The 27,883-nt window shown below is 41.1% G+C and overlaps 1 long non-coding RNA gene across 1 annotated transcript in view; it reads left to right on the top strand.

Annotated features, from left to right (window-relative positions):
• Window positions 1-9,330: 9,330 nt before the first annotated feature.
• The window catches only part of LOC128779558 (uncharacterized), a 77,251-nt gene continuing 58,698 nt past the window's right edge, over window positions 9,331-27,883 (top strand). The window contains exons 1-3 of the long non-coding RNA XR_008425585.1: window positions 9,331-9,401; window positions 11,239-11,412; window positions 11,554-11,685. This is a non-coding gene — a long non-coding RNA (uncharacterized lncRNA). The remainder of the gene's footprint in view (window positions 9,402-11,238; window positions 11,413-11,553; window positions 11,686-27,883) is intronic.

Raw genomic sequence — 27,883 nt, 5'->3', positions numbered from 1 at the left:
CTGTGGCTTGCCATTGCATTTTATTAATGCTGCCTTTGGAAGATCAAAAGTTTTAAATTTTGATGAGATACAATTTTTCAGCTTTTAAATACTTTATGCTTTTTGTATCCAATTTAAGAAAACTTTGCCTAACCAAAAGTTACCAAGATGTCCTCCCATGATTTCTTCTGGGAATTTTATAGTTTACTTACTAAAACTATATTTTGTTCCGTGATCCAATCAAGTTAATTTTTGTACATTGGAGAATGTAAGAGTTGAGAAATTGTTTTTCTTTCTTGCATATGGATATCCAGTCATTTCAGTAACATTTATGAAAAGATTTTTTTCTTCCATTGAATTACCTTGGCACATTCATTGAAAAAAAATGGATATATATATATATATATATATATATATATATATATCCATACACACATATATATGTAGAATTTTAGTTGTTTCTTTGATCTATATCATTTTCTTTTTACTAATGTTATAGTAAGTCCTGAAATTAACTTTGGTTTTTTTCAAAACTATTTTGGTTATTTTAGTTTCTTTGCATTACTACATACATTTGAGAATCAGCTTGTCAATTTCTAAAAGGTGTCTGCTGGAATTTTTTATTGGAGTTTCATTGAATCTATAAAGTATTCAGAAAGAATTGATATCTTAACCTTATTGAGTACTTTGATCCATGAACATGGTATGTCTCTCAATTTGTTATGTCTTTTTAAATTTTTTTATCAGTGTTTTATAGTTTTTTGTGTACAGGTCATGCATATATTTTGTTAAGTTTATACCTAGGATATTTATGGTTTTGATGCCATTGTAAATGAATTTTTTTTAGATTTCCATTTACAGTTGCTGCTAATTGATAGACTACAATTTATTTTTTAAATATTGACCTTTTATACTGTGAACCTGCCAAACTCACATATTAGTTCTGGTTCCTTTTAGGTAGATTCCTTAAATTTTTCTATAATCAAGTCATCTTTAAATAAAAAAAGTTTTATGTTTCCTTTCCAACTGTATGCCTTTTATTTCATTTTCTTTCTGGGAGAGAATAGGGCATGTACTCTAGTCTCTCTGGAATGGCTTTAGTGAAAAAAGAGACAAGTGGCTTTGTTTTTTTCATTGGGGTTAGAGAGTGGGACCAAGATAAGTGCTACTTCCAGCCAACATATGATGCATGGTTTGGATATTCTGCCAGTGCCAAGGAAGAGAGTGTGTGGGCCTTCTTATGGCTTACTCAGTCGTGGGGCAAAAAAGGGAAGGAGTAGAGAAAGGGCTTAGAAGCTGTCAGAGGTTAAACATAAAAACTGGAGTCAGATTCTTTATTGTAATTTGATTTACTAAAATAATTTCAAAGAAATTGGACCACCATCAATAGGAATTTCAAAAGTTGATGGTCTAGGAGCAAGATGACTACATTGATTTGTGATTTTAATTTCATCTATGCAGCCTATAGGACCTTTAAGGAATTTAATAACATGGACAACAAGAAAATCATACTGCTAGCAGTGTGCTTTCAGCTGTAAACTCAGTCCTACCACCTAAAGACCCTTCCTCTGCTTAGTCATCTTTCATCTGGCTTTATTTTAAAGAGTGGGCCTAATTTCAGACAGTTGTCAATTAGGTCACCAATTCTTTTTTTTTTTTTTTAATCAAGCCAAACCATTACTGATTGATTGGTTGGGCATCTAATATTTTATTTTTCATATTTTCATGCAGACTAGAAGGACTGGTATCAGAGTTGATTTTACCCGTCACTTAACGGGTCTTCAACAACTTGATTTCCTGCTGCTGTTAACAATCATGTCACTCCTCTCTCCTCCCTCTTCTCACGTAAATTCAGAGATCTCAGCACTTCCGGCAACTCCGTCATTCCACATTTGAAACTAGCCCATCACTTGCATTCTTGAATGTCCTCCAACCAAATTACTGAAAGAATGTATTCCTGAGGCAATTGCTCTGGAGATTATACTGATTTTGCCCTTTTCTAGTGGCAAGTGTTAGGACCATGGCAATTATGACTCACTGGAATAAAAAAAAAACTACATCAAATTATGCTCAGGACCTAGGTGCCCAAGCTGTCTGGGGTTTGCCATACTTATAATGTTGCAGGAAGAAGGTCTTGCTTTCTCAGCCACCACTCGTCCAGTGACATCCCTCTCTAAGCTGTCTGTCTGTCTGTCTGTCGGGCCTGCTCAAGGAATACTGGAGATTTCATGCATTCATTGGGGTTCTTCCTGGTTGCTGAGGGCGCCAGAGACCGTGTGTCCCCTCCCACTTCGGTTAGCCTCTGCACTAGGACATGCACTAAAGGGAGGCGTCTCTTTCATTAGTAGGGAGGTTAGCAATTAATTCCCTGACCAGAGAGCAAATAACAGTAAAACTGTGAATACCTCAACTTTCTCTGCCCTCCATAAACAAAATGTTTAGGAACTATATACCTTCAAGAACTTAGAATCTCATTGGGGAGGTAAAATGGGTACGTGCCTGCAAAAAGAAGTTCTCAGTGTGAATTAAGAATCCTTAGAGGGAAAGGAAAAAAGCATATAACATAAAATTATTAAATAATAAGTGATAACAATGACATTCACTCTATGTGCCAGCTATTATTCTAGTATACTATACTCTGCAATAAATTACTACCTTAATAATAATACTGATAATAGCTAACATTTTTTGAGCACTTATCATATGCCAGGCTGTATTAGGTACTTTAGTAGACTACTTCATCATTGTTCATTTAAGTGCTGTTACCACCTTTATTTTTAAATGAGGAAACAGGCTCAGATGGATTAAGCAACATGCCCAAGGTTCCGTTGCTGATGAGTGGCATAGCTGGGATTATGAGTGTTGGAGTTCTATGTTCCCTCTTCTGTGTGATTATTCTGCAAACAAATAAATGCCTACAGGAGTTTGAGCTGGGGTGGCAGTCAGAGAAAGCTTCAGAGAAGTACAATCCATATGAGACGGCTGTGAAACACAAGTTCCAATTTGCAAAGTGGACGTAGTAGGGAAGAAGGGACCTGGCCTTGCAGGTAGAAGACATAACGGACAAAGGCTCTGTAAGCGCTGTTTTCTCTCATCTGTGGGCTCATATCCCCAGGGCCCCTGCCTGTTTGCACATCTCGCACAGGCACATGAACTATTGCTCTGTGCGCTCACCCTCTAGCTGGCCCATCCCATGGCATGGCAGAGGGAAATTACAAACACAGGTGCTTTTCAAGCTTCTGCCCGTGTCATGTCTGCTAACTTCCTACTAAGTAAAGCAAGTCACATGGCCAGAGTTGTAAGGCTTGGACAGGTGAAAAATTGGGCCTATTCATGTCATCGACCTGCTGTAATGCTGGAGATCATGCCCACTCTCACTCTTCTGTCTCCCGGTAATTAGTGCGATAATTACCCTATAATTACTCCATTATCCTATACCTTCCTGCCTTACATGGAAGTTGAATTGCTGATTAGAAGGTTTGGGGCTGACAGATCCAGCCACTTCTCCATGGGCAGAGTCTCCCTGCACCGACAATGTTAGAGTAGGAGTTTGCCTTGTCACGATGTGTGTGTTCATGTCCTGGGGTTGTGATGACCCGTCAGATGCCAAGTTGAAGAGTTTTCCTCAGTCCAGTGGTTATTAAGATTCTGGAGGACCAGGATTCCATTCTGATAACAAAGCACGCACTGAGCCTTACATGACACTAGTGGTATCAGGCTGAGGAAATATGTAATAGCAGTTCTTCTGAATTCAGTCCACATGTTTAGACTCATTTATATTTTATTAAGCCCAATGATTTCTGTATCTATTTACATTTCAAAAATAGTGGCACTTGCATGTGTGAGATGTTACATAATCTATAGATAGTGCTGTTTGTGCACGTGGGTTCTATGATTCCCTTCCAAGAAAAAGCACACACATGTGAACACGTGCCGATTTGCCTCCTACCCTTAGAAACAGAATATTCATATTACACATTTAACAAAACACCTCCCGGTAAATGCAGGGCTGGAGTTGCACTGGGAAGCCCATCAGAGCTGGGACGGTCTCTTAGGAGGGGCAGAAGGCGGTAGCATCTTCCCTGCTTTCTACCAAGGCTCTTGACCGCACACAAGACAAAGACCTAACTCTTCAGCCAAAGATTTGAAACCCTCCCAAATTGGGCATAAACCTCTCTTTCTAGACTTTTCTCCCAAATTTCTTTTACAAAATTATCTCTTCTGTCAACATACATTTTTCTCATTTCTGTTTTTGCTTTATAGGAAAGACCCTCTCCATGCTGTGCGCCGGGCTGTCCTTCAAGGTCAGGAGCCATTTCTGACGTGGTCCTTAGCTTATCTTTGACTTCTTGGTCCCATCCATCTTGTTTCTTAACTGTCTGATATTTGACTTATTTTGATTTATTTTGGTTCAATTCGGTTCATAGTTACTCAGCACTTTCAGAATACTGCACACCAGGCTGGGCCCCACAATTACAGATTTGTGGGAAAATCTGTAATTACAGAAAACTCTGTGTTATTCTGAGACTCAGTTATTTTTTAACGCATTTTAGACCCTTAACGTTATTGCAAACACCTTATTTTTATATATTCTACAGCATAAAGCAGATAGAAATGGTTTAAAAATACACTTTGAATTGAAATAATAAAAAGAAAGCCACTAATGAGATTTTTCCCCCAAAGGGACTATGTATTGAGGGTCTTGAATCTTAAAAAGGCTGATTTCTGCAACTTTAGAATATTTTCCTCTGACAGGCAAAGGGGCTGATTAGAAGACAACCAAGCCTAGTGTTGGCTTGACATTGAACCTGGACTATTATCTGAGGAATTCACCCTAAGCTCAGGCAGATGGTAGAAATGCAAGAGATCTTTTATTAGGGCTTTCAAGAGAGACAGGTTGATCAAATAATCCCTCAGAGCAAGACCGAGGAGGGTCTGACACGTGGTAGGGGTTCATTGTGTTGATTGTACTGCATGCAAGCTGGCAGAACCAGAAAGGAAGTCACTGGATTGGGGGCTTAAAGAAGTGGATGCCTCAGTTAATTCTTGGCTCTGTCGCCTGTATGTCAAATTTTGGATTGTCTTTCTTCCATATCTTCTGTTGGACGGAAGTATGACAGACCAGAACCTCTCATTAATCCCCCTGTAGCTGGCAGAAGAGACTACCATGAGACATGCCCCCAAAGTATGCCTGTTGGCTTTAATTTTTCCACTGGAATGACCTCAGTAAGATCAAGTGACATCCCTGCCAATCAAAACTACAGATGTCAATGAAGAAAGCAGGACAAGTAGATGACACTCAGCACACACACCATCTCATTTATATCCCACCCCAGAGTGGTGAGTCCCACCAAGGCGCCAGAGCCCCACTGACAGGCATACCCACAAACACCCAGTGGGACGGCCTGCCTTGCTTTCTGAACTCATTTGTGACAGCTGCTGAGCAGTTGGAAAAAGAAAAGAAAAACTAACATTTCCATGTCCAATTAGTGAAATAGCTAAAACTGGAGCAAGGCCATTTGAAGTCACAGCCATTCCTGACTGTCTGTTGTCATGGTGTTCAAATGTTTTCTGTTGTTCCTGTGGCCTAGCAAAAATCAACAGTATGTTATTGTATAAAATGTCATAAGTCACAGCACTAAATAACGGCTGATTTATTTCTCTGCAATAGAACACCATCGACATAACTGACTGGTGGCCAATTTTGCAAAGGTTTCTGATTTTAAGTTTGCCCACTGATCGAGCAGAGGCTGCACTTTGCTTCATTAGTTACATTGGGGACCTTTGCAGTGTCATAGTGGGACTGATAGGAGAAGAGACCCAAATTCTGCATAGAATTCTATCACTTGTTAGTTAACTGTATAGCCTTCGACAAATTGCTTAAACTCCTCGAATGTCAGTTTTCTCACCTCTAAAGTGTGGGGAAGAGTAACTATGCAAGTAGAAAATGCCCTGAGATATTAACTGCTGTCCTGTTTTGTTTTCTATGTTATGAAAAGATGGAAAGTGTAAGAGGTAACTTTCCCTGTCTCTGACGTGCTCCCCACTCCCTACACCCAGGTCTTTGTGTCCTGTGCTCCCTGGTCTCGAAGGGAATTAATATTCTCTGCATATTAGGTTTCCCCAACCCAAAAGGTTACCACCATGCACAACTTTGTTTGGAAGTGGGAATTGCTGTGGAGAAGAACGAAGGAATTTTGTGGTGGCTAATGTTTAGCCCTCTCAGGTGGAACTATCCCAAATTTGATTTGAGTTTAAAAAATAAAAGAGTGTGATAATGTGTGCAGGTCAGTGATGTGGAAAACGCTCATCCCTGGGCATCTTTCTGTCGGAGTTCATGTAAGGACTGAAGTTAGTCTACCTGGGAGCACCTAGCCCAGTACTGACACATTGTCTGGGCAACAACTGTTGATTTGACTTTTCTCTGTTTGTTTGTACTTTACATTGTCTACATAAGAAAAGTCCAAACCTATAGAGAATTTTTCTAAGGGTTATTTGAGCCCCCTTTTCCTTTCACAGTATTCAGGAAAGGCCCATCAGTTGAGGCATTTGAAACACAAATATTTACCCAGCTTAGACCAGCTGTCAACAAACTGGGTTACTTTTACCCCTATTGGGCACAAAAGTTCTTCAAGGGTTTGAGTGAAGTGAGTGATATTTAGAGAATTATTTTCTAGATCCTAGATCTCCACCTTTACATGTTCCTAAACTTGATCAGCCCGAAGTGGATGCATTTCTAGTTCTCTTTCCCAAACTGCCCTTTTACAATCACTTTTCTATCACTTGGACAGAAGAAAGACACACCTCCCACCCGTTCTGAATCTTTATACATACTGTGTTGCCTCAGGCTGTAAAAACTCCTGGGGGATGCAAACAAAGGGACAATTTGAAATATTGGAATCTGCAAAACTCTCTTTAAGCAGAGAAATATGGGAGTCTTCTCATTTGTGTGTGTGTGTGTGTGTGTGTGACTTCTTTCTGTGTCACAGCTAACAGGCCTCAGAACTAAAGATTTTGATCCATTTGGGGATTGTAGTGCAAGTGTCTGACATTGAGCTATTAACTGCCATGGCATTCATTTCAAAGGCCATTTTGTCTTGGATAAACACGCTGCATGCCAACTGTAAGACACAGCGACTGGGAAAACAACCAGTTGAGGAATCAGGCCTCCCACGGAGCCCCCTGTCAGAAGCCCTTGGGTGACCTAGACAACTGAACACTTGATGGACCCTCATCCACTTGCCCATCCCCCAATTCCCCCTCTTTTGCTTCAAATTAGCCAATAATGAGTGACTCCACAAAACCCCAAACACGTCACCCTAGGACTCTTAACAAAAGCAGAGCCCAGGTGTGCTCCCTCCCTCTCTCTACTGTCAACCTCACTGTGTAGTTGAGCTGTTAGGTGTGCTGTGGACCCTCCAGGACTGTCATGGATGTCTGTTCATGACAGAGTCTTTCCTATAAGTCAATGGGCAATTGCTTGGCTAGCTGCCTGCTGAGCAGCCCGGCACCAAGGAATAGACAAGAGTCACACACAGTAACTGTGCTATTCACTCAGCTTTTAGTGAATGCAGATTCACTCAAAATAGAACATCAACATACATTAATTTTCTACTCACACACTAACAATCTAAGAGAAACATAACACATGCACACAGCAATCAACAGGGGACAGTAACCTGAGTCCAGAGTCTCAGTCTGCAGGTCCAGGGGAGAACGTGGTGGGCAAGGCAGTCGTCAGCATCTTACAATGAAGGTTCACCGGAGCCAGGTGGGCAGCAGGGCAGGCGAAGTCCTCAGTCCAGCAGGGCAGAGCCTCCAGTGGCCAATGTGAAAGGAGAGCAGTGTGGCATGGCAGTACTCTGGTGTGTGGAGCTTGACTGTCTGAGCAGTGGTCTGGAGCCTGCCTCAGGAATACCTTGAAAGTGGTGGACTCCACCCTTCTGGGTCCTTTTGATAAATGTCTTGGCACCCCTGATGGCAAGTATAGAATTTCCCCAGTAGCCTATCTATGGGTGGTCCTACTCTGTAGGACATGGCTATTCTGGTCACATGTGTAGATATCTTAGGTATGTCTCCTTGTCAGATGTGTCTACTCTGACTTAGTTTCCCTCTTGAACCAAAGTGTCATGGCTGACTGGCAGGCATTTTGGTTGACATGAGTGACTCCACTTTGTTTTATATACTTTGTGCTATGTTGATCGGACCAGTGTCATTTTATTGGTCCCCTTCTCCACAAGGACCCATGAGTAATAAATCTTGTTCCTCACAATTCCCTGCTGGTTTCTGCTGGAGTGTGTCCTGTGGTCCAAGAACCACAAGGGCTGGTACAGACATGGTATTGGCCCACAGTGGCCCAGGGCGGGAAGAGCCTGTGGGGGCTTGTTAGGAGTCATAGGGCCATGGCAAAAAGTCTCAGGCATTCCTGCCCAGCCTATCACTGTCAGTAGACTGGGACCAACACAGTAGGAATTTTATGAGTTCAAGTATACTGCAGAGTGGACAGGGATAATGAATTTTGCCTCACTCTTGAGGGATCATGGGGCAAAGTAAGGAGAGTAGCTACAGGAAAATATTAATATAAAGCCAATGGCCTTACTATCTTCTTACTGTCTATCACCTCGGCCATGTGTTTTCTCTTCCCTTTACTAGCTTAAACTCCATGGCCTGTCATAGTAACTAGCCCCTCTTATACACCATACACCCTCTGTCCCTCTATCACTTTGATGTACCAGCTTATCAAAACCATACATTTAGCCCTGGCCGGTGTGGCTCATTTGGTTGGGGCATCATCCCATAAACTGAAACGTCACAGATTCAGTTCCTGGTCAGGGCACATACCTAGGTTGCAGGTTCGGTCCCTGGTTGGGGCACTTACAAGAGGCAGCTGGCCAATTTTACTCAACTTACCTGGAGTTCTGGGAGTGGGGAAGATCTATAACATTCCACCTTGTTGCTTCTCGGTTAGGGTTGTTTTTTTGAAGCAACCTGGGCTGAATCTTCCTAGGCTGAGAATACTCTTTCTTCTCAGTTGTCTCCCTGGAAAGCTCGACTTTTTGTCCTATGGCAGGTGACGACTTGAAAGTCAGATCCTGGTAGGACAGGCACTGTCCCCATCCACACTGTCTTCTGTCTGCTGTTTCAGAGCTGCTGGAGTGACCTGGCAATTGGCCAGGTGAACCCTAAACTATAGACGCTGTCTGCCGGGCCAGACACAGGCCTTCATCCTGCAGACTTGGAAGAAGCTGATGACAAAGGCCTGCCAAGAGCGCTGTGACTGTAATTAAGGATCATTCATGTTTCATCTTTGTAGGCAGCTTATGATGTGGGTTCGGAAGTTGCTCCAGCAAAGAGTCCTGAATTGGAAGTCAAGAGCTTTGAAATCAGTTCTGGCTCTATTATCACTAGCTGTGTGACCTTGGGTGAGTAATTTAATCTCTCAGAAGTCTGAGTTTTCTCATCTGGAGAAAGAATTCTAATTTCGACCTTCCGATTCTTAAGGTGAACACTGCCAATCTGCATATAGTGTCAACGGCTAACATCTGAGTAGCACTTCATGTTTTACAAAGCTTTTCTTCAGCTGCCCTGCTGTGCAGACATGCTTAGTGTGATTTCCCCAGGGAAGAAATTCAGTCTTGTAGGATCAGGCAGATTGCCCAAGGTGTCACTCTTAATAAATAGCAGAAGTAGGACGAGAACATACGTCTTCTGTCTTTTCCCTGGTCTGAGCGAGTGACTAGGGCAGTCTATGGGATGTGAGAAAGGACACATAAGTAAAGCAGTGGGTGGCAGAGAGAAAACAGCAGAGAATTTGAATCCTTGACGACTAACTTTGAATTCAAGCTCTGCCTTTAGTAACTTATAGTCCTAGAATGGCCATTGTTTTCCCGCTTGGCAAGTGCAGGTAGGACTGGCAGTCATTGGCGCACACTCGTCCTACAGCCATATTGTTGATTAAAATGGTGATGGCTTCTGCACTGTTTGGTGAACAGCCACTGCAACTGACCCCCTCCTTTTGGATTTCCTCTTCCTCTGCCCTGATTCGGCAACAAAAGAGTTAATGTGAGGCTCAGCAGGGGGCATTAAAGACCTTTTCCATTTCCGGATTATGGTTGGTCCTAAGACGTATTGGTTGTTATTTTTAATATCCCCAATGATTGAGGGTAATAATGATAATATTCTTCCCAGTTTCAATGGGCTGCTATTTAAGACAATATAAAACAATGAAGATGATTAGTCAACTATAAGCCTGAAAGGCAGTTTTTTTTTTTGAGGTGTCATAGGACTTGGGCAAAAGAGTTCTGTGTGCAAAAAATAATGCATAGGATTTTACCTTAGTGGGACTTGTTGCCTATTAGCCTGCTCAAGACTGAGATAGTAAAGGAACTTACTTCACATTTTTGACTTTGAATTTTTGAATATTTGAGATTAGAACTCATGGCTTCCACATAATACACCTATTACACCTTCTGCTAATTTTGTGAGTCTTGGGTTTTGACCCTGGGTTTGTGGTTTTAGAAATCTCCACTTACTCTTGTATGGTATACCTTTCTACATAGAGGCTACACGGTTCCTACCCCAGGCGCTGCTTCAAGTCCGGGGATAGAGGTGATCAACTCCTTAGGGCAGGTTTGTCACAGAGCAGAGGTCTCTAAAGTTCCACTGTCCTAAAATACCAAGAACCAGGGACACATGACATGATCGATAACAATGAAGCTAATGATAACAGTTCTTTATACACGTGGAGGACTCTGCTGAATGTTGTACATGCTCTACTGGCCATGGTGCTCGACTCTCCGCCCGTTTCACCCCACGCAATTAGTCGAAGGCAGCGGTCCCCAGACGATGGCCTGCGGACCAGCCAGTCCCAGGTCCTTCCTTTGAAGACCCATGAGCCTGCAATATTTTTTACATTTTTACAGGATTGAAAAAAGAATATACTGCAGAGATTGTAAATGGCTTGCAAAGCTTAAAATCATTATTATTTTGCCTTTTACAGAAAAGTGCCAATACGTGGTAATCCCACTTTGCCTACTAGTAGGGGGATTAGAGTTAGGTGTGAGGTATATTAAACATCAAATAGTTATTAGTCCTAACCTGCTATTTTGGGATATATCAGTAAGCAAAACGATAAAATTCCCTGCCTTTGTATTTCTTCCATTCCGGTTCTAGTTAATGAGATATGTCTGTTGCTGCTTGATAAAGGTTTCTCACATTCAAGTCCACAGTAGTGAAAAAGATATTTCTTTCTATCTCTAGGTGTTTCTGTCATTAAATGTGATACTTCCAACTTCTGATCATGAGGAGAGCCAGCTCAAGGAGGAGTCAACACATCAAGAGCGAGGGGTAGAAAGTTAGAAAGAAATTAATTAAGCTGCTGAGTCAATCAACCTTGAAATATGCCATACCTAAGAGTTTCCAATATATCAGACAGTAAGTTTTCTTTGTTTAAGTCCTTTTAAATCAGAGTTTTCTGTTACCTGAGTTAGCTACCTATATATATCACTTAATTTAATCTTCACAACAACCCTATGGTTTACTTATTACTCTCATGTCATACAAATTACTTAATAGCATAGTCAACACTGCAAGTGAAGGAGCCAAGATGGGAACGCAGTCAAGTCTGTCTGGACCTCTCAGGCCTCTCTGGACTGCCCCTCTTCGGAATTTCTGAGATGGAAGAAGACGTAGAGGGAAAGGCAGGAGGTCAGTATGGGGACAGGTTTTATGTGCTGAGCCCGTGTCAACAACTGCAAGTCTGACTTCGCCCTCTTTCTTTAACGTAGAGCAGTGTCTCTGGACCCCTGTTCCACAATGAGAAGGCAGCATTGGTCCGCTTGCTGAGAAGTCATTATCCAGACAGTTGTGTTCGCGTGTGTGAGGAACTGAGCACTTTAATTCCCCAGGGAAGGGCGAATTTATCAATTTCTTTCCATTTCTCCCACCACCATTTAGATCACTTCTCACCTTGTCTACTTCAGCAACACACTCCCACCTGGTCTGTTCAGCCTGCTCTGGTCTTCCGATCTAATCTCCACACTCTAACTAGAGGATAAAGGCTAATGTTCAATATGGTCTGCGAAGCCTGTTCAACTTCATCTTTCTTTTCAAGCATTCTGCTTTCTCTGTTCTAGCCACACGGGCCTTTATCAGCCATTAACTTCTTTCTTTCCTTCTATGCCCAATGAATGCCTGTTTGCCCTTTAGATGTCTGCTCATGTTTTCCTTTTCCATGCGAGCCTTTTTAATTTCCCTGACTTGACTGACTCCTATCACTAGTTTCCACAGGGCCATGGCACCTGGCACAATTGTAGTTTTCCATTGGTTTGTGGGGTCATCTATTTAATCTGTCTACTGTACTGTATTTTATGCTGTAGGAGAACAGAGGCTGTATTTGTCAGCATTGTAAACTCAGTGCCTGGTACACAATAGGCACTCAAGATATTTGTGGAATGAATGTATAAATGTATGCATGACAGGCTCAGGGTGGATCAGTCCAAATCCCTGAGAGAAATACATGAGATCCTCACATGGAGCAATGGAGGAAAGTTTCACTTAGAAACTATTCGCACAGATACAAGTAAGCTTAAGGGAAACTAATACAGGATAGTGAAGCACCCTGGGGCTAGCAAAAATGGAGAGAAGTTGGTACCCCTAAAACTGAGCAAGTGAAGGGAAGAGTTTCACCCTAAAGATAATAGCTGTGGTTCTTGAAGAGAACCACTGGATAGGAACTGTGCCCATTATAGACAAACCTAGCCAATCTTTAGAACCTCTCTGGTGTCCAGCAATGCCAGAATTATAACAGCAAGAAAAATATCATTCACATCAACATTGTTTTTTCTATCTTGGCTTCCATCAAGTGTCCCCCCACTCCCATTGCATAAACCCAATTGAAAGACAGAGGGTAGAACACTAAATGATGTATTCCATAAAGACTGCTTTCCAGGGCGCAGAGGTTATTGGAAAATGGAGAAAATGCATATGGCAGGACAAATAAAAAATATCTAGCCATTGATCATTGGGCAATTCCATCTCATGCTTTTCTGACAAGAATTGCTAAGGCAAGTAATGCTAAAAGATAGCTTGAAAAGTTTTAATTTAACTTAACATGCAGAAAGGAACCACTAAAGTTTGAGAGTTATATAGATAAAGCTAAAAATGTTTTCTTATCATGGAAATACCACGAGAGGTGTGGGTTAATGAAAAGCATGTGAGATTTTTAGTTAGACATGAAATCAAATCATAGCTCTGTCACTGTCTACTTTGGTAGCCTTGGTTTGTGAAGTGAGGGTTTTAATTAGTATTATACCATCTAAGAGGGTTATTGTAGGAATCCAATGTCTAGCTCATAGTAGCTCGTCAGGAAATGATAACTGCTGTGACAAAGGTATGTAGTTATTACTTTCTAGGGCCTAGTGTTTCCAGTAGACAGTCTGTCTGGAGTGCTGGGGAGTCTCTCCCATTGGCCAAGATGGCAGCAGGGAGAAGTTCTTACCCTGAGCACATGAAGAGCTAGAAATGTCAATGGATAGTGCCTGAGCACAAAAAGCTAGCAAGATAATTGGATAGAGAAAAAAGCCCTGCACCCCACTTCTGGTATGAGATTGGGGGTGGGACCAGGGGAAGGCAGGCATATGCACCGTAGAAGTCAAAATGGTGCCAGAGGAGGTGCTGGACCAAAGAGGCCTGGCAGTCTAGCCTCGGGAAAGAAGGGATTGCTTAGGAAGTGGATCGACCCAAAGCATGTGAAACTCTTGGAAGTTAGTTTGTCATTTTGAGAAAGCACCTGGCCCACTCCATACCCGAGCTAATATAATCCCAGGGGAACAAAGAAGCTCTCAGACTTGTGACTCCTGCTCATGACCTGAACTCACGTGGTGCACTGGCCTGTTTTCTCCATGGACCATGTGGCTGCTAAGGCCTCCAGGAGGGAGCCTCTCTCCCTTGCCCACCTGGTCACGCAACCACAGGTGCATTTGCTTGCTCTTCCAGGAGAACATGACCTTGTGGCCCTAGTAGCTGCTTGGCCCATGGCAGTGCAAGTTCCACACACAGGCTCCAGGAGGGAACCTGAGATGAACAGCAGCCGGGAACGAGATAAGCTACCTAGATGGGGACTATAACTGCTTAGCAGCAGCCTGCAGCCTCCAAAGGACTGCACTTTAAGTTGGAGCAGGAACTCTGGGCGCTGGTTTTTTCTTGATCTTGCCGAGGAGATAGGTTTTGAGATAGGAGTCCACCATCTACCAGATCATGCAGCACCTGAACAAAACCACTTTCTTTTTGCACCAGCATCTGCCGCACAAACTTGGCTTTGTGGCGACAGGCAGCTGAACCTCCATTTTTTTTTGGTTTGACTACACTAGCACCATGATAAAGTTTCTCCCTGGGAGCTTCGTTGTGGTCTGGCAAGCAACAGGGGATGAAGCAATTAAAAACCAAGTAAGCCAGAGAATAATCAACTATCAATTTTGTATTGAGATCCACAAGGAAGACGCAGGTCTCAGCTTTGGCAGATCTGCTGAGTAACTGGATCACTCATCATCCTTGCCCTTACGGAAACTTACAGTCCTGAAAGCTAGAGCATTGTAGATTGTGAGAGTTGTATACGTCAGGGAACTACTGAGTCACTCAGCTACGTGCAGTTAAAGGGGCCCTTGAAGCCAATAAAAGCAGGAGCGGTTTAGATCTCCCTACTGGGTGGTTCTACCTCCAGACAGTGCTGACATCACACCACCCAGCTCACATCCATTGTGTAAAATGACAACGTTTCCCCCACCTAACAAAACCCGTTTGCTTACGTGGTGCCAAATGGTTCCCATAAACACCGACTGACAGATTAAAGACCACATTGTGCTTTTCTTTGCCATTGAGCAAAGGGCATTACTTTCCGTGTTGATAAGATCGGGAGGGAAGAATAAGGCACAATGGACTTTTATTTTAACCATTAAACACTCACAGTATCCCAAAGAATGCCCGGGGCTTTGTTCTTCTTCTCAGGGTCTCAAGGCTTCTGCCATTAGGAAAGTAAAGACACTTGGCTCAGAACTGATCCCCAGGGCATAGTGTTCCGGAAGCTCATTGGAAAGGAACTGAAAGGAGAGATGGAGAAGCAGAATTAGAGGGACCACAGGGCAAGCTGAAGTAATGGTGTTTCTGCCTGGAGCCCACTGCGAGCAATGTGGTTCTTGCTGTCAGATAGTTTGAAACATACTGACGGGGAGGGGCACATGCTAACAGAGCAATCAGACCAGCAGGGAAGACTCAGACAAGGCCCTCTCCCCCGCGCAGCCCTCCTCAGTGCACCTGTCCTGTGTTGGTCTCTTCCTTCACATTTTCTCCAAGCAAGTCTAGTACTTCTTCTATGCCCCCTCTCTTCACCCACTTTTATTAATACCTTGTGTTGTCTCAAATTACTCTTGAATTTGAGATTACATTGGACCAGGAATCAAGAGGCCCACTCCTAGCTTGAGCTTGGCTGTATATCTTAAAGCATTGCCTTTTAAAACTTCCAATTTTCTCAATGCTAAAGGCATATCTGTTGCAGTAGTGAACTGGTGAGAAGCCAGGGAAATACATGGAGAAGGATATTTTAAAATTTGGCTTAAAATTATTTACATACAGTGAAATGTACACACCTTAAGTATACACTTTGGCGAGTTTTAGAAATTATATACATCTGTGTAACCAACACACTAATTAAGATACTAATTAAGATTTCTAGCACCCCAAAAAGTCCTCTCAAATCCCTTATATCATGTCCCGTATATGAGTTCTGTTATATCCTCTCCCAACTAATCCATTCTACCCAGAAGCAACCACTATGCTGATTTCTACCACCAGAGATCAGTTTTTCCTATCCCTGAACTTGTTAGAAGCATTTTGAAAAGGGAAAGTTACTACACAAAATCTAGCATTATTACTGTTTTTCGACTGGATGGTATATTACTTAAGAGAAAAGATCTAGTCTTTTACTCAGTGCTAAGCAGAGAGCATAGATTTAATTGATTCACTTTAATATATATTCAATATTGAATTTAATTATAGTTATAAAGACAGATGAAAGGACTTGGGCCTGGATTTGACAAAAGCTTAATTCTAATCTGCTTTGATTTTATCCAGATTTGTGTCTTTAGGCTTTGATTTTTTTAACACTTTGACCTTAAATTTTTCTTTTATTAAACAAAGGAATTAGACTAGATGATGTCATGAAGAACCTTTCTGCTTTTGGAAGTTCTGTAACCAACAATGATGATAACTAATCTAAATGCATTTACTGACTTATTTATCTTCATAATAAGTTAAAATGCAGTTATCTCCATTTTTCAGATGGACCGATTTAGAAATTCACTAACTCTCACAAGTCACAGAACTCATAAGGGGACAATGCTAGGCTTTGCATCCAGGCACGGTGGCTCCAGAGCCTGCAGCTTAACCATTACACTCTGCTGCTCATCACTGGGGTGATAAATCAATAGAATGGGTAAATACAAAAAATGAAAAGTGTGAGTATGGGTTTAGATCTAGTAATGGGTCACATTTCAAAAGTTTCAAACTAAACTTTTTGTTATGGAAAATTTTAAACATAACACGGAAGTAAAGAGTTCACAGAACCTCCATGAAATCATCAAATATTTTCAAAACCCATCAGCACTTTACCATATTCTTTTTCTCACTTCTCCCCCTTAAAACTATCATGAAAACTTTCAAACATACTCTCATTATTAGACATCATGACATTTCACCCTTAAATACTCCAAGATGCATCTAAAAATGGGACAGGCCCTGGCTGGGTAGCTCAGTTGGTTAGAGCATCACCCCGATACACCGTGGTTGCTGGTTTGACCCCTGGTCAGGGCACATACAAGAGTCAACCACTGAATGTATAAATGAGTGGAACAACAAATTGATGTTTATCCCTTTCTCTCTCGCTCTCTCTCTCTCTCCCCCTTGCTCAAATCAATAAAAATTTTTTTAAAAAGGACCATTTTTTACCTAAGTACAATGCCATGACTCACCTAATAAAAATTAACAATAATTCTAGAAGATTTATTATTTAATACTAAGTAGCAAAGAGTTGCCAGGAAGAGGCTGGTGGATTTCCTTGCCCTAACCAGAAATAGAGAGCACACCATTACTGAAGGAAATGGCTGTGAACAGCTCTCAGCAAAACACTTCTATTGCAGAAAGAACATGGTCTCAACAAGGAAAATGACACTTGAAGAAATGTCTTTGTGAACATTTTTGTTGTTGTTGCAGGAAGGGGAAACAACATGAGGTTGTTTGCGTTGCAGAGAAGAGCTCTTCCAGGTCAGACCTGGCTCCACCCCGCCTGAGGCCCATGGGCCTGTGATGCCTGAGGTTGCGGAGGTGCCCAAAGGACCACGTCCTTCCATTGCACGGCCTGGATTCACTTTATGCAGACACTTGGTTCATGAATAACTAGAATCATAGAAACACAGCACTAGGGAAGGCCTAGATAACAGCCAGTCAAGTGTTTTCAACCACATTCCACAAAATTCCATCCACAAAGGCACTTTAAGTGTTCTGCAAATGTTTGGTTTGGGTTTAAGTTTTTTAAAAAACATGGTCACTTCTTGATAGTGGTGTTAGTCCTTATTTTGGCTTTCTTTTGCAATCTCTCTCTTGGAATCCAGTTTCTGGTAGACCTTTGTGGTACTAAATAATAAATATATTAGCTTCATCTCTTTGTCAGAAAATCTCTGAAATAATGATTCCCAAACTGCCCTGGAGAAAATATACATTCTTGATGCCAAAACAAACTTGTGAAAATGTGCTTCCTTCTTGTGTACCTTGGAAAAATACCTGTTTGGAATTCCACCCTCTTTGGTGGATCCTGAAATCTGAGAAGGCCTATTTTGGGGGAAGAGAATGCCTACACAGAATAGGTAAATGAGATTTCTCTGGTGTGTGTGCACAGTAAAAATCACTCACTCGGGAATTAAATATAAAACAACATTATGGCTTTTAGATGGCTACATATTTCTGTATTTCTGAGTGGCTGGAGGGCACGCAGCTAGTGCAACACCCATCACCTTAGAGGAAGCGGGGGAGGCCAAGACTGGAGAGTCAGACAAAGAAGACTGCGCTATCTACAATGTTTGATTTACTTCCAAGGAAACAGATTTATTTGTATTTGATGTTCTTAAATATTAGCTTCAAAATAATGAGTCAGATGCTTCTTAAACCACATGTGTAACAGAGTTTTGAAGGATCCCAGAAAGTGAGGGAGGCGGCCCAAGATGGCCTTCCCACCTCCCCTGCACTTGCCCTGACTTCTCTCTGCCTTTGTGCTCCCCACTGCCCGCCTCACTCCTCGTCACAATCCCTGGGTTACCTGCTGCTGGGGTAAAACTTTCTACGCCTTTCCATGAGTGCAGTTATTCACCCTGACCTTGGGGAGAGCTGAACACGGCAAGGTGAAGAGACCAATCTCTGTAGCGTGGGCAGTGCTCCGGCAGGCTCTCAGCATGAACAAATCACCGAGCTTTTCGGATGTAGGTTCTCGTCTCTTAAATGGGTAGAATTTTATCTATTTTGTGAGTCTTTCACTGAGAATTAAGCAGTATATGAAATGTTTTGCATACTGCCTAGCATATAGTTCTGTAGCTAGGTTCAATAAATAGTAGACCCTGCCTTTTAGTTCTCTGGCTCTTCTATACCATCAGGAACTGGGGTAGAAGCTGACAATCAAAAAAAAAGAAAGAAAGTAAGAAGTGATCCTTGTCTAGGACCTATATAAATAGTTACATGTAGTGAAGTGGTTTAAGTTCTGTGATACGGGGTTACTGAAAGCACACAGGGAAAAGAGTCAATAGGCAGTAGTAAGATATAATAGCTACAATTTATTACGTGTTTACTCTGAGTTAAGCACTATACTAAGTGCTTTTTGTACTATATCTTATTTAATCATCCCCACAAACCTTTGTGGAATGGGCTGCATTATCCCAGTTTTACAAATAAGGGGATTGCATTTCTTTGATGTGAAACGTCTCGTCTGAAATCATGTATCTACTCAGTAACGGAACTGGGACTTGGTTTGGGGTCTGCCGAACTCCAAAGCCCGTGTTTCTAACCATTGCTTGAGGGGTGAGAATAGAGGCGAGAAAATCTTATAGGAAAGTTTTATCAGTTCATTTGTTCATCCATCATTCATTCATTCTTCTTTTCACAAATCTCAGAAAGGATTTAAGGTGGCTTTGGAAAAGTAACATTTGAGCTGGGTTTTGAAAGACAAGTATTTATCAATCACGTAGGTAGGGCCGGAAAGGGCTTTCTTGGCAGAGACAGCAACATGAGGGATAGTGTGCAAGCATCCATCGACAGGCAGCCTGTGTGGCCCCAGACGAGGGTGGAAACAGAGGCTGGAGAGGTAGCTCTGTCTGGATTCCTTACAAAGAAGGAATCTACAAAACTGAGAAGTTATTCCGCAGGCAGGAGGAGTTAGTAAGGATAACGAGCATCGTGAGGCAGCCGGTTTCCATTACACAGAGCAGCACCCCGTGCTTTGGCCCCGGATGGAGCCTCCTTGCTGATCATTCTCATTCATCAGACTTTATGAAGAGCACTTGTCAATTTTCAGAAATTTCATCCAGTCTCTGAGGCTGAAGCCTGAACCCCATAGAGGCTAGTGGAAGAAATGTTCCTTATTTTATAAAGGCCATTTCCAAGGAAGAGTTTTTAAAGATAATTTGGATGTTGGAGTAGGTCTGGAATGGGTTTTCATCTTGAGGGTTAGAGTTGCCAGATTTAGCAAATAAAAATACAGGATGTTCCGTTAAATCTGAGTTTCAGATAAAAAGTACTTTTTTTTTAAAGTATGCGATATTTAAGGAGTACTTAAAATTAAAAAATTTTGTTGCTTATATGAAATTCCAATGTATCTGAAATTTGTTTTTTATCTAAAATTTAAAAACAGGGTGTTGTGTTTTTCATCTGGTGACACTCCTGAGTTGGATACTTTGTTTTGATGAACGTGAAACTCCAGGTTTATTAATTTGTAGTCACTCCCCCTATAATCCCTTATCCCAAAGTGCTGATGTCCTGCAGGACTCAGCGGACGTGTGCTGTGTCCAGTGAGCTTCCCACACATATGGACCTGAAGGGGGTTGACCCCAGGGCAATAAGAAACAAAAGAGGAAAATAAAGGCACGGGTCCCTGTGAAGTCCTTTCTTTCAGGGCCAGCCTTGGATGTTTTGCAGCCTCCTGGTGGTCTGGCAGCCTGGCCTGAATGGTTTAACGTTGAAATTCTTTTAAGGGATTGTGTTGGTTTCCTTTTCATAAACCTTATCTCTTCCTTGGAGTGTGTTTTAGTTTGCCTGGATGCCCGTTGAGTGTTCTGCTGGCTCCCTGAGTCCTCACGTTGACCCTGTTTCTGTGGGATTTCTTTCTTTGCTTGTTTGCTTTAGGAAGAGGCTCACTGATAAAGGAGACCAACAATCTGGGGCCCTGAGGATCCCCTGCCTCCTCCTCTGGCTGCAGAGAGTTCCCTTATAGTCACAGGATGTCTAAGCTGAAAAGCACCTTAATATGATATATTATAATGAGACACAGGGAAGCGTGCCTTTGACCCCTGTCCCTCCCTCCCAGAGTAGTTTTACTTTTTGTCTGTTATACATTGTTAGGTTACCTAAAGGCTATCACTTAATGAAAAGGATTCTGCAGCTAGAAATAAATTATAACATTCTTTCTTATAGCCCAGCTCATTACAAGTAAGGGATCTGAAGCCCAGAGAGGTGGAATGACTTACCAAAGACAATGTAGCAGTTTCTCAGCAGAAGTGCAGAAATACGAGCCCGGGTCCTCCGGCTCCCAGGTGGTGCTTTTATCCAAGTGCACCACGTCCCTAACACCATAACACACAGGACTATGCACATTGTAGGGGCCAGGAACGAGATCTGTGGTTCTCCAGTTCCCACGCCTTTCCCGCTTGCTAAAGGAGGGTTGGAGATTGTTCTGATTACCGCTGGGGGCAGTGGGAATGTGTTAAAACTTAAAAGGTAAATACCTGAGGGAAGCTAGACAGCTATCCCTTTTCATTCTAATAGGCAGGTCTAGCTAGGAGTTTGTTGCCTGAGAAACATGATTCATGGAAGTGAGCACAGAAAAATCTGGAAACCTATGATAGATGGGCTGCCTTTAGGGTAGAAATGGATTCCAAGAATAGGGTGTGACCTGGCATATATGTGTCTGTTTTCCTTTAGCTGGTCCTTGTGGTGTGTCATCACCGCCAGATGCACGAGATGTACAATCCCCTACGCTCTCTCCTCTCTCTCAGATGGGCACTTGGCTGAGGGACAGTACTTCTGTCCTTGTAACACCTTCCCTGAGGGGCTCTCCACAGTTCTTCCCTAGATCATCCCTCACACACTCCAGCAAACAATAGAGAATCTCTAGTGCTGGGAGTCACAGCCCACACTTTCTTTTGTACTTACATGTAGGGAAATTTATAACATCATAAAGGAAGAGAGTAACAAGAAGTCCCAGGGCCTGGGATTCAGATTTAAACAGATCTGGAATACAGTCCTAGCTCTGACTTTTACTAGCAAGTGACTTTGGACAGTTATTTTTATCTCTCTGAGCTCGGTTTCTTCAAATCTAAAAGGGGGAAGGGGTGGGTGCTGATAATAGGCCACACTTCATAGGATTGCTATGAGGCTTAAGTGAGAAATGTATGGAAAGTGCTTTGCCTGGTGGCTGGTAGTGGTAGGCACGCAGTTGCTGCTGGGTGTTGTGTTGTATCATCACCATCGTTGTTACACTTATTGATACCTTTATTATTTTTTCTGTAAAAATTAACTCATTTGGGTCTCCTACACCACGGTCTGGGGACTGATGTTATTTCTATCTTCACAGTTTGAATTTATATAGAGTCTTTTATTTATTTACTTTTTTGTAATAGGGATAACTCTACTACAGCCAAAAAAAAAATGTAAGTTTAAAAAAGAAAAGAACATCTCTCTCCTAATCAAAATAGTAGTTACCTTGTTTTTAATCATTCAAACTATGATTTCTTAAGTTCTGGTTCCAGTTTCACCTCCTCGGTGAAATCTTTCTCCTTTTCACAGTGCTGACTTTTCCTGTAATCTCCTGGTGTCCACATTCTCTGTGCCAAATGATCCAGACAGTAGTTTTTTTAAATTTTCCACCTGAAGAGTCTCTGTTTTTGTTATTTCCCTATGAATGCTATGAAAGCATATTTTACAGCTAATTTTTTATTAGGGAATTTCAAACACACGTAGAAGTGGTGAAGGAAGCACACAGGGCTCCGTGTAGCCATTACTCCACTTCCCCAGTGGTGTCAGCATTTCGCCCGTCTCTCTCCTCTCGTGTCCCCTGCCCCTGCTTCCCTTTCATTCTGGCCGTAGTGCTTTAAAGCAGCCCCTCAGACACCATATAATTTCATATGTAAGTAGTTCACTATGTACGTCCAATCGATAAGGATATTTTTCTTATAATTGCAGTTCCGTCAATCTAACTAAATTAACGATAATTCCTTTTATCGTTTAACACCTAGTCTATATTCAAATTTCTTTGATTGCCTTAAAATAATTTTTAACTAGCTTGTTTGAATCAAAATTCAAATAAAGGCTATGCATGGCGTTTGGTTCCTATATCCCTTAAATATCTTTTAATAGATTAGAATTCCTCTTCTCCCACTTTTTAAAATGTTTCTAAAATCTCAAAACCTAAACAGAAAAACAAACCAGACTGTGTTTATTCTGAAGAAGTCCTTTGTCTATTTAACACATGACACCATGTGTCAGTCAGGAGGGTCTGGTCAATATGAGAAAACTAGAATTAACGTGCTAAATTGACATCCACCCAGCTGAAAGCAAAAACATTTGGAATTGTAGTTAATTTGTGCATCTTTATCGCAGGGCATGTTTCCATGTGGCTTTTTAAATAATACAGTGGCTCGGGAAGTTTAGTTCTAAAATCTAAAGGTGGGACCACCTGATATTATTATAAAAAAGACACTTCTTATTTTATGTAATACTAAGTATGTTTTTCAACTAGGCAAACTCCCTTTATTTCTGTAGACCCCACTCTCTTCTCACTGGTGCTGGCTGAGGATGCTTTCCTGTTCCTCTAGATTTCAGTCTCTGCCTTTGTCCTTTTCATTGGCTACCCACCAGCCCCCAAACTTGGCCTTCCCCATGAGCCTGTACAATGGAGGGGAAGGGGGCAGTATCTTACTTCTCCTGGGGTTGGAAGGATGCAAGAACATGAAGCCAGTGGAGAGAGACACATGGACAAAACAGGAGACAGAAACTCTAGAGAAACAGAACTAAGTTAAGAGAAAGGCTGGCTAAGTGGGATATTTAGCTTTGGTGGTTATAAATAATATGCTCTATTCAGACGGAAAGTAGAAAAGGTTTTCAGTCTATTATACCGCCCCCCCCCCCATAATTACCTTAATTTCAAGTAAGACATGACGTGCAATAATTTCTGGGTCAAAACAAAAAAACAAACTTGAAAGTAAGTTATTTTGTAGTAAAATTAGACAAAAAATTTTAAGAACTACTAGCATCACTTGCTGAAGCCTGAGACACCTAGAAATCCCACCTAGCCATCCCACAGCCCTTCCGTTTGCCTTAGCCGTGGTTCTCAACTGCGGCTGCAATTCAGAATCACTTGGGCGCTTTGTAAACAATTGATGCTGGACCCTGACCTCAGCCGGTTCTGACTGAGTCTGGGGTGGGACCCAGGACTCTGCATTTTTAAAAGCTTACCCAGTGACTCTAAATGCACCAGCATTTGTGAGGAATTTTTGTAGTCTTAGTTCACTATTATTTCCCAGTTTTAAGATTGTAATTTATCCGGAAACCCCATGTTGTTCCTCTTTCAACATTCTTCTATGAATTCTGCAAGCTCTAATATATCATTTATCTACTTATTTTACTGTTTAAAATTTTCTAAGCAACGCTGTGTTTTAACCACATTATGCTATTGCTTTTTGCAGATTATGCTGAAACTCTTAACATCATTTCACTAAATTCATCTTATGGGAAAGTACCTCTCATTTCAAGCTGAAAACTTTTATTTGGCTAGAACGTAGCTGGTTTTTAATTTGGCACTGGCCGTGTTGTTTTACGCAGTTTCACAAAGATTAATTTTTATTCTCAACAGCAATATAAGCTCCTCAAGGACGATCAGGGTTGGGCGCACATCATCGAACACTCCAAATAACAGTTACTTAACCCAGAAAGAAGTTTACTTCTCTCTCGTGTATAAACTGGAGGTTGACCCTTCAGGGCTGATGTGATGCTGCGTGATAGAGGCCTGGGCTGCTTCTATTTTGCTGCTCTGCCAAGGGAGGCTTCCATTTGCATGGTTATCACCTAGTCCAAGGTGAACGCAAGCACTCCATTCAGGGCGCCCATCGTGCAGTGGCAGGAAGGAAGTAGGGCAAGGACGGCTCCCTCCTGTTAAGGACACTTCTCAGAGTACAACAATTCACTTCTGCCCAGACGTTCTATCCAGAACTTAGAAGCCGGCTTTAAGGGCGGCTGGGAAACATAGTCCTTATTCTGGATGCCCTATGACCAGGCAAAGTCAAGTGCTCTCGGGAAGAAGGGCCAGCCCGTCAGAAATCTCTAAGAAGGAACGACCAAATGACATTCTTCTGTGTATGTGACGTGTGTACCTCAGTTGCATACACAATAGATAGCAAACAGATAATTATCCATTGATTCCAGCCAGCAGGATTTTTTCTCTATTATTTAAAAATTTTGTGTGTGCAGTATTTTACCCACATGATTTATTGATTTTTGTGGCCTATCTTGGGATTCTAAGTGACATTTTATTAAGTTGTTCCCATAGGGCACCCTATTTTAAGTACAAACTTCTGTCCCCCAGCTGATGGATTTCTAGGTCTCAATTGGTTTTTATTTGTTTTAATTCTGTTTACAAGTCAGTGTTGCTGTTTCCTATAAAACCCTTGTAAAAGTTAGTATGTATACAAGAGGGGACCCCAAACCCCGGAACTTATTGATAAACAATTTTGTGTTTATTCTTACACGTGTAAACTTCAGTCATCATCAAAGTACTCCCCATTCGATGCAATGGACCCACTGAGATTTTTTTCCATTGCTCAAAACAGTTTTTGAATGCATCGATTTTGATGTCTTTAGTGTTTCTGCCATTTTTTGTTTCCCTTCTTCTACATTGGCAAAATGTTTCTCTTTGCTGAGGGAGAGACTGGGTGAATAGGGAGCGTGGGGCACGGGAATCATGCCATTTTTGGTCAAAAATTTCTGACCACTCAACACGGTGTGGGCAGGGGCGCTCATAAATCACCCATGATGAAATGGGCAAATGGATTGAAAGAGTCTTCAAAAAAAATTCACTGAAGCCAAACACAGCCTCTCAGAGTAACGCCAGCTGGTCCACTGATACAGATGGGCTCCTAGAACACTCACCTAGCAGAGGAGCCTGTACTACAAGGGGCCCACTCTCCAGAAGATAGTTCCATTTTGGGGGGGTCCCCCTCATACATGCATATTCTTGAGGGTAGGAACCGGTTCACAGTGTCCATCAGATTCCTTAGTAAATCTGCATCCCATAAAATATCAAGAATCATTAGTATAAACAAGAAAGGAATGTGGGTAGTTTGATTCCTAGCTAGTAACTTTGCCAAGGTGTTACTTGTGTTTATCCCCAGTTACTTTAGTAATCTATTCTTTTTAATATATCAAATTACTTCAAATTCTTTAGAAGGGCTCAATATGCAAAGAAATAACCTCTATTTTGCAAAAATAAATTATAAATTTCAGATTGTTTTATAATTTTGGATATTTGACTCTTTAAATTTCAGATTTATCTTAAAATAATTGACATTTAAAATCGTAAGATATTTAAAGTACACATAGTGGTGATTTGCTATGCATGTACGTTGTGAAAATATACTCCCGTAGAGTTAAATAACAGGTCCATCACCTCACATATTTATCTTTCATTTTTTGGTGAGAACATTAAAGTTCTAATGTCTTTACAAATTTCAATTATACAATGCAGTGTTATCAACTATAGTCACAATATTTTACAATAGATCCTCAGACCTTATTCATCGTACAGCTGAAAGTTTGTACCCTTTTATCAATCTCTCCTTACTCCCCCCTCCCTGGCAATCACTTTTCTACTCTCTGTTTTCATATCTGACAGATAATAATACCATGCAGTGTCACTCCTTCTCTGCATGGCTTCTTTCGTTTGGCAAAGTGCCCTCAAGGTCCATCCCTGTTGTCACAATGGCAGGAATTCCTTCTTTCTCATGGTTGAAAAAAATGTATATTATATATGCACCATCTTTATACATTCATTTATTGATGGATACTTACTTTGTTTCCATATCTTGGCTATTGTGAATAATGCTGCAATAAACATAGAAGTACAGATATCTCTTTGGTTTTCATTTCTTTTCAATATATACCCGGAAGAAGGATTGCTGGATCATATGGTAGTTCTAGTCTTAATTTTTTAAGGAAGCTCTACCTTGTTTTCCATAGTGAGTGCACAGATTCACCTTCCCAACAGAGCACAGAAGTCCCCTTTGCTCCAGATCCTTGCCAACACTTAATTCTTGTCTTTTTGATGATATGCATTCTGATGGGTGTGAGGTGATACATGTATTTCCCTGATGATGAGTGATGCTGAGCACTTTCTCATGTACCCATTGGACATATGTATGTCTTCTTAGGAAAAATGTCTACTCAAATCCTCTGCCATTTTTCATTGGATTGTTTGTTTGCTATTGAATTATACAAATTCTTTTTATACCTTGGATATTAACCCTTGTCAGATATATGATTTTCAAATATGTTCTTTCATTTAGTGGGTTGCCATTTCATTTTATTGATGGTTACATGCTCGCTTCGGCAGCACACACACTAATATTGATGGTTTCCTTGGCTATGCAGAAGCTCAGTTTGATTTAGTCCCTTGTTTATTTTTGCTTTGTGATGTCAAATCCAAAAAATTATTGCCAAGATCAGTGTTAAAGAGCCTACCCCTTATCTTTTCTTCCAGGAGTTTAATGATTTTATGTCTTATATTCAAGTGTTTAGTCAATTTAAATTGATTTATATGTATGATCTAAGTAATCTAGTGTGTGTACATACGGTGGTGATTCAGTTTCACTCATTTGCATGTTGCTGTCTGGTTTTTCCAACACTGTTTACTGAAGAGACTATCCTTTCCTCATTGTATATTCTTGGCTCCTTTGTCATAAATTAATTGATCAGATATGTGTGGGTTTATTTCTTGGTTCTCTATTCTGTTTCATTGAGCCGTGTCTATTTTTTATGCCAATATCATACTGTTTTGGCTACTATAGCTTTGTCATATAGTTTGAAATCAAGATGTATAATGCCTCCAGTTTTGTTCTTCTTTCTCAAGATTGTTTTGGTTATTTGGGGTCTTCTGTGGTTACATACACATTTGAAGATATTTTTGAATAATATCTAATTAAATTTATTGGGGTGACTTTGGTTAATAAAATTATATAGATTTCAAGTGTACAATTCTATGATACATCATAAGACTGTTTTTTTATTTTGACTTTTCTTAGAATTAATTCTAACTAGATATTTGGGAAAATTAAGACAGTGATATTAATGTCACTTATGCTACAAAGAGAAATAGCATTTATTTTACATTCAGTCAAATTATTATATGTGCAAGGAATGCCAGGTACCTGATTTTGGTGTCATCCAAGGATTCTGTAAATACATTTTTTAATATTCTCTGGATATATGTGACTAATTGCATTACGACTTTCATTTTTCCTAAAAATGGAAAATTAGGTATGTAATTAAGTATTCGAGAGTCATAGGGATTTATTTTATGAAGGGATTCTGAACTAAATAATAGCTAACA

Source organism: Desmodus rotundus, chromosome 1 (genome assembly GCF_022682495.2).
Source record: "Desmodus rotundus isolate HL8 chromosome 1, HLdesRot8A.1, whole genome shotgun sequence".
Lineage (NCBI taxonomy): Eukaryota > Metazoa > Chordata > Mammalia > Chiroptera > Phyllostomidae > Desmodus > Desmodus rotundus.
The sequence above is the reverse complement of the archived record's forward strand: the minus strand, read 5'-3'. Positions and strand labels throughout refer to the sequence as shown.